This window comes from Haemorhous mexicanus, chromosome 13 (genome assembly GCF_027477595.1).
Source record: "Haemorhous mexicanus isolate bHaeMex1 chromosome 13, bHaeMex1.pri, whole genome shotgun sequence".
Classification (NCBI taxonomy): domain Eukaryota; kingdom Metazoa; phylum Chordata; class Aves; order Passeriformes; family Fringillidae; genus Haemorhous; species Haemorhous mexicanus.
This window is the reverse complement of record NC_082353.1, coordinates 10,632,400-10,640,048: the sequence shown is the minus strand read 5'-3', so window position 1 is coordinate 10,640,048 and position 7,649 is coordinate 10,632,400.

Sequence of the window (7,649 nt, the reverse complement as noted above, 5' to 3'; positions counted from 1 at the left end):
TGACTTCAGTATTCACCTGGCTGGAAGTCCTTGTCATAAGGGCTTGTTTTCACAAGGACTTGAATCCTAGAGTAGAAGGAGCAACTTTGGTGCTGTTTGGAGTAAGCTGGCTGCCAGCAGCCTGGCTGGGAGAGCTGATTCAGCGTGGCCAGCCACTGCCTGGGAAGCCTTGCCCAACCATGTGGTTCCTGTGCTGAACAACTGGAAAAAATTACTGGCTTAATGGATGCAGGCTCACGAGCTGAATCAGCCTCGGCAGGGTTTTTGTTGTTTCAAGTGTTTGTTGTATTGAAACCCCTGCTCCCTGGCCATCTGTGGGGGCTGGCAGTGTACCAGTGGTGTTGAACCAGGAGTGGTGACCGGGGAGAGCAACCCCTGCCCCAGGGCAGCGAGGGGAGGTGGAGAGGGGCAGGTTAAACCTCCCCCCTTTGCTCAGCCCCTGCGAGGCAAAGAGGGAAGGTACAGCCCAGCCACCAGCACATCTCTGCCCTCACAGCAAAGCACAAACTGTGCACTTCTGTGGAGAGCAGAGGGACAGTGAGAGGGTGGCAGCTGTGCCAAGCCACGCTGAGTGCTTGGTCCATTAGGGTTTTGTCTGTCAAATGCAGGCGGGCTCTGCTCCCCCCAATCATTGTGTGCAGCCACAGCCACTGCTGCTCTTTGTCTGGTGCAGGCAGCTCTGCTGGGGCTCGGCTACTGAGGCACTTTCAGGTCACTGTGACTTACAAAGGGAAATGCTTTTCAAACCTCCTCATCCCCTGCCATGTAGAAACAGACACAGAGATCAGTGGGGTTGCAGTCAGGGAGTGCTCCTTGCACTTGCCTTCCCGAGCTCCTGACTTTGCCTGGATGCAGCCAAACTGCACACTCACCTCACACAGCTGGGGACTGTGCAAGGCCACTGTCACACAGGCTCAGACAGCAGTGTAGCCAGTAAGACCCAGACAAACAGTTCTCTGACCATGTTCAGTAGAGGGGCAGTTACAGCTGAAATTCTGGATCTGAGCTTTGTACACAGTAGTTGAGGAAAGTGGTGGATCACACTACAGAAGAGCAGCAAGAATAATAGTGGCAAACCCATGCAAAAGTAATAGCAGCACTCCTCCTCCCACACCATGTCCTGCATGGAACAACTGAAATAAGGGCTGTCCATCCTCAGCTACGAAGGGCTAAAGGAGCAGAGAACAGGCTTCACGTTTGAAGTCAGAGTCTGTCTCCCAGGCCCGTGGGGGATCACATCAAGAAAGGGGCCAAAACTGCAGCAAGAAGGGTTGGCACGAGGCAGGAGGAGCCAGGGCTGTACTGCAGCCTCTCTGCTTCAGGAATCTGGTCTTCACAGTATGTGCACGGACTTCCTTTACTCAAGAAATGGGGATAAGAAATAATGGCTGGTTAATTTTATCCCAACCAGCTACTTGTTTCTGAGCCATTCCAGTGCCTTGGAGGTGGCAGGGAGCCCAGCCAAGCGTTGCACTTGAGCAGCAGGCTGTGTTTATGGTGTGAGGCTGTAGCTGGTGCCTGTGTGTGTCTGAGCTGATGGCACCCCCAGCACACAGCAGATGCTCTCTGCACACACAGCCACACAAGCTGCTGCCTGCTTCCTTCAGCAAACCGAGAGCAGCCGGTGTTTGGTCTTGTGACTCTGTCAGCGTGGCTGCTGCTATCTCAGGTCTGTTTTAAAGCCTGGCAGAGGGTTGGTGCTGTACACAAGAAGAATTTGATTTTGCTGTCAGCCAGCTCCTGCATGGAGCTCCTCAGGGCTATGAGAATTTATGCAGCCAACACTGTGCCTTTTGTGAGTCTTGTGGATTGTAGAAATAAGGCCCAAAGCAGGGATGTGGCTTGCCTTTCATCTCCCAGAGCTTCCTCAGCCACAGGCACAGCTTTATCAGCTCTTGAGGCTCTATTGTGACTCTCAAGATACTTGGTAGCTTGGCAAAGACAGCTATTTGAAGCACAATATTTCAGGGAAAATGAAGTATTTTTTTGTAAAGGGAGATGAGGAAATGAGGGATGTCTCCAGCTCCTGTGCCTGCAGAAGGAGACCTCAGAATGGAAAGGGGTGATAAACTCTCTGTCGTGCTGAGCCTTGGTTTTAAGTTCAGATCTGTGCAAAGTTTCATACTGCCACAATTGCCTCTGACTCCCAGCAAAGCCCCTGAAATCTTTTCAAGGCAGATGGATTGAATGCTTCTACTGTTCCCTTCAGGAAAGGATCTGAGCACCTTGGGTCTGGGGGAGCACTGAGGTTTAATCATTACACCAGTGTTTCCAGATTGTATTTCTGCAGCATTTTATAAATTGCAGGAAACATGGGTTTTGCAGTGTGCTGTTCTAAACCCCTGATTGCTCAGCCTAGAGCATAGCATCTACAGCTAAGGCTGTCTCTAATTTTTAGCCCTGCCAGCCTTGACCATGACCTGGTTGGAATCAGACCTCTTTGCACTCCAGGGCATCTTAGAAGGATGCTTCATCTCAGATCTGCTTCTGCCTGGATCTGATGGCAGAGGAGCTGAAAGCTCTCCATGCAGATTGCTCATTGAAATGCAAACCTCATCCCAGTAAAGCTTCTGTCTGCCAGCCTACCCTTTGACAAACTGATAATCCATGATAATAGAGAATTTTATCTCCATTCTTAAACATCATCAGGCATGATTATTAATGTCTTCCTATTGCACAATAAACAACACAGAACCCCCAGCTTTCCTGAAAGTGGAAGGCAGGCAAATTACATCTGCACTGTGGGTGAGCTGTGCATTTGCTGCTTCTGCAATCAGCCAACAAACCCCTCCAGATTTCTGAGGCCAGACTATTGCTGCTGGCAGCTTATCTCCTTACTCCACAGCAGAGCAGGCTCTCGGGGTGAAAAGCTGGGCCTGTTGAAATCAGTGGCAAAGTCCTGCTCATTTTTCTTGAGTCAGGGTTTCTCACTTAATCTCTTCATTTCTGAGTAGGCAGAGGAAAAAATCCTTTATTTTTTGAGTGCCTTCCTGGAGGGCAGCCTGTGTAATGTTCTGCTCTTGTCTGTGCAGAAGGTGTGCAAGGTGTTGGAGGTCCTGCAGTCCTGCCCTGCCCCGAGTGTCCCGTGCTGGGAAGGCAGGAGCAGGAGGACAGGATCTCTCTGTACTCCCAGCCAGGGCACATGGCATTCCAGCCTGAACTCTGTACCTGGTGTTCATCCTGCCAGGACTGAAACACATCTCAACAACACACCCTGAAGGTTTCCTGGTATAGGCCAGGAATTTCTCTTTCTGGATCCTCTGGTAACTTGTGTGACCCCTTCTTCTGGTTAGGCAAACAGGCTCTGTAGTACTGCTAGAATCAAATTCGTAATTCTCTTTGCCAAGCATGAACTTCCCTATGAGCAGCCTCTACTTGCCATAGGTAGCTAAGCAAAATGCTGCTCCTGTGTGTAATGAAAGTTCCACCTTGTGTCCCCTTCCTGGTGGCTGCAGCACCACCACAGCCGAGAGCTCTACAGGAGCCTGTGAGAAATCCAGTGACTGCTAGCCAACCATACACAGTTTTGGATTAAAAAAATCCCTACAAGTGGCAGTTCAAAGATGATTTCTGACCAAGCCCAGCTGGAATAGGCCCTGTGCAGGATCTGACAGGAGCAGGACCTTGCGTAACTCTGAGCTCTGCTGCTCATACTGACGCACTGATGGGATGGGCACTGCGAGGGGCCGTGGCAGGAGTCCTGCTGCTCTCAGAGAATACTCTGCCCTGCCAGCTGGCTGCCTCCAGCTGCAGTGAACCCATCAAAGTCACGGGAGCCAGCTGCCCCAGAGGCCAATGACCCTGTGCCTCGTCTCTCACGCACTGCAGCACAATTGCCTTTTCTTTTGGAGCTCCTGAACCTGTGCCGGTTTGCTGTCTAAAGAGCAATTACACAAGTCTTTCTCTCATTGCCTATATTTTGCCAAAGACCTCAACTGCACCTCAGGAGTGGGGCTTGTTGGTATTTTTTCTCCCTTTTATCTCCTAAAGACTTTGATGCGCCTGGCCCCTTTTTCTTAGAACACCACCTTGATCACAGAGTGCCTTACAGATAATTCTGGCTGTGTTGTTTTAAGGCATTTCCTCTTTCTCTCTTTTTGTGGTAAACGTTGGTAGAGCTCTGCTGAAACACTGCCTGAACTTCTAGCCCAGTATTAGACTTTGCTTTTAGAGAAAACCTTCTAAAGTTGTCCTTTTTTTGGCTCCAGAGTGCCCATAAAAAATCTCAATTAAAAAGGAGGCAGAAGGAATGTGCTGTGAGTAACTGTGCTTTCAGTGATGCAGAGATGGCTGGTTCTGACCTGACTGCTGTCCCAGTGCCTACGTGCCTGTGCTGCACCTCTGTAGGGCTGATGTGCACCTGAGTCACCACTAAAAGCTGCTGCTGGCACAGCCTGTGTCAAACTTGATCAAATTAAGGCAGTGAAGGTGGTGAGGGGTCTGGAGGTGAAGCCCTGTGAGGAGCAGCCGAGGGCACTGGGTCTGTTCAGCTTGGAGGAGACTGAGGGCAGACCTCACTGCAGGTACAGCTTCCTTGTGAAGGGAAGAGGAGGGGCAGGCACTGATCTCTGATCCCTGGTGACAGTGACAGGACACAAGGGAAGGCCCTGAAGTTGTGTCAGAGCGGTTTAGGCTGAGTATTAGAAAAAGGTTCTTCCCCCAGAGAGTGGCTGGGCACTGGAACAGCTCCCCAGGACAGCGGTCACAGCACCAAGCCTGACAGTTCCAGAAGTGTTTGGCAAGCTCTCATGGTGTGACTCTTGGGGATGATCCTGTGCAGGACCAGGAGTTGTACTTGATGACCCTTGTGGGTCCCTTCCATGTCAGCATATTCTGTGATAAATAGATGTAGAGGACAAAGACTGACTTCTCTGCAGCACAGACATTGCCAGATTCAGACTGTGACTGCAGAGGGGGAGTTTGGCAGCCCTGCTCACCAGTGGCACAGAATGGGGCACTGCTGCTCCATGTTTGCTGTGTTCACTTTCATGCTGTTAAGACAAGCAATGCCCCTGTGGAGGTGGCTCAGTTTTCAAAGGTGGCAGGAGGATTCCCAATTCTCCTCTCCACACTGTTCAGGCCTGGTCTGTTCACCCTTATCCAGCTGCTGCCAGAGGCTGGCCAAGGATCCCCAGGAGCTCACCACAGAAACCTGGGGCTTTTTGTGCCTCCTCTTGGGAATGGGCCTGGGTGCTATCGTGGGAAACATGGAGACGTGCACTTCCCTGTCCTCTCCCCTTTCCCAATGGCCTGAGTTCAGCTGCTGCCTGCCTGAAGGAGCAGGGCTGGACAAGAGACTCAATTCCTGCATCTCCTCACTTAGCTGGAGGCACTGGCATTGAGTAATCCTGGGCGCACCTTCACCCCAGCCCCAGCACACTGCCAGGGCACGTGTCACCACCTGGCCATGGCAGAGCCCAGCCACTGCCCATGTGCCACCAGCCCCTTGGTGTCCCCAGCCCCGTGCTGTCCCCAGCCCCACAGTGTCCCCAGCCCTGCTGTCAGGAGAAGCTGCCGTGCTGAGCCCTGCCTGCCTCTCAGACCTGCCCAGGGACATCCAGCAGCTGCCTTTGGGCTGGAGCCAGTGCCAAGGGCCTGCTGAAGTGGTGCTGGGCACAGGGTCCCCAGGAAGCAGGAGCTCCCCTTGCAGAGAAATGTGTGTATTCATGTGTGTCTGCGTGTGCATTTGCATGCCCAAAACACCAAATTGGTTCATTTATATTTTCATGCATTTAAAGATTGCCAGCTGTGCTAATGATGGCTGCAGCACATCAACCACTTCTGTTCTCTCCCAGACTTGTTATTTTCCCTCTGGTTGTTCTATCTGTTCTGTGAGAGTGCTAAAGTGCTATTTCTCTCACACAGTCTCAGGTAGGAAATTGCAGTGTAGCCTGTATATTTTAAGCATTACTTAATTTGGACTGGAAAGATCACGGGTTTGTTAGAGCAGAAAGAGACCTCATAGCTGGGATCAGTTAGCTACAGAAGCTGTGGAATACTGGAAAAAAAGAGTATATTGTCATCTTTGGGAGATTTAAAAAAACATATGCCTTCTCTCCAATATTTCAGACTATTGAGCTTTATCAGTTTTACTGCAAACTACAAATGCTTTCTGTGTAATGACAGCTCTTTAATTAGAACTTGGAAGCTATAGCATCTGCTGATTATAGCATGGTCCAGCATGTTCTTATTCTGCAGTTTTTATTTCCAGCTCTGCAATTAAATTGTTGCACGCCTCAAGGCAAGTAACTTCACCCCTCAGCGTCTGTACTTCCACAGGTGGAATTAAAACCTCCACTGGAGATCCCTGGACAGAAGCTGCTCAAATGGCACAGTCTTGGGTTACTTTTCCATCCTGTGCATGTCAACCCATGCATCAGTCCAGTTAACGAAGGTTTGGGATTTACCTTGTCCAGGCATAGTCTGTGAGACATTCCAGGTTTGAACAATGGAAATTTTATAGGCTTCAGTTATAACTGGCAGGGCAAGAAACAACAGCTTCACAGTAATGAGTCCTCACTTGCATGGAATGCCATTTAGTGTCTGATCTCTCCTCACCACAGTGAGATATTAAAATCTGTCTATCCAGAGCACATTTCTGGAGGGATGAAAAAGGGGCAAAATCCTTTCAGTTTGAATTGACCCTCAGTTCTTTATGGGAAAGGTTTGGTTTCCCAGGAGGAATATTATATACTAGTGATTATGGAAAAAATTAAGCAATGCCGTTGAGAGAGAGACAGCACAGCTGGTTCTGCTGTCTGCAATCTTGGCAGAGATACTGGTGGAGATGAAGGAAAATGACAGTGGTTGTTGTGATCACCCTCTTTAAACCTTTAGTCTTGTGATTGCCAGTCTGAACAGCAGGAATGGGTTATTTGCCCTTGCAGCCAAAGGTAGCAGGGTGCTGCACAGTCTGAAAGTCACTGCACTCCCTTCATTGGAGATTTCAAATGCAGCCAACTGAAGATTTTTTTAAGTAGTCCCAATCACTGGAGCCAAGTGGGGCAAAGTCAGAAGAGATGTGCACAAGGGAAGGAGTTTGAGTCACACTGAGCACTGGCAGTACATCAGTGTTATGTGTGCTCACAGGCAAGCACTGGTGTAAAGCACAACAAGCAAGTGGCAATTTTTTCCCAGTCTTACTTAAAAATGTTCCCAAAATCTGTGAGTACAGCATCACAGAATGTCTGATATTTTGTAATGCCACAAATACTGACCTTAACAGACACCAGAAATCCCACTGGGAGTTTCATCCATTTGCAGTGGAAACATGATGTCTTTAATAGTAAGGATGTTTCAATAACTTTCCGGGATTTTTTCCACTTTGGCACAGTTGTTCTCTGACAGATTGCAAAAGAGAGGAATTCAGTAGTAACAGCTTGGTTCTGCAGGATGCTAAAGCCTTTCTGTCCAGGACTGAGTGTCCTTAGCCCCTACCCAGAGCAACTCAGCATCACACAGGATTACTCAGCGTTTTGCAGCCTGGAGCCATTCTTACCCACTTGGCCTTGCCACCAACATTTCTATTTCTATTTCTGTGGAAATGAGCTGAAACAGAGTTCTCTGAAGGAACTCAGCCTTTCTGTCTAGGAAAGGGCTTGGTGGTGGTGTAGGAAAGCTGTGGAGCAATAACATGTCTTGAAAATTTA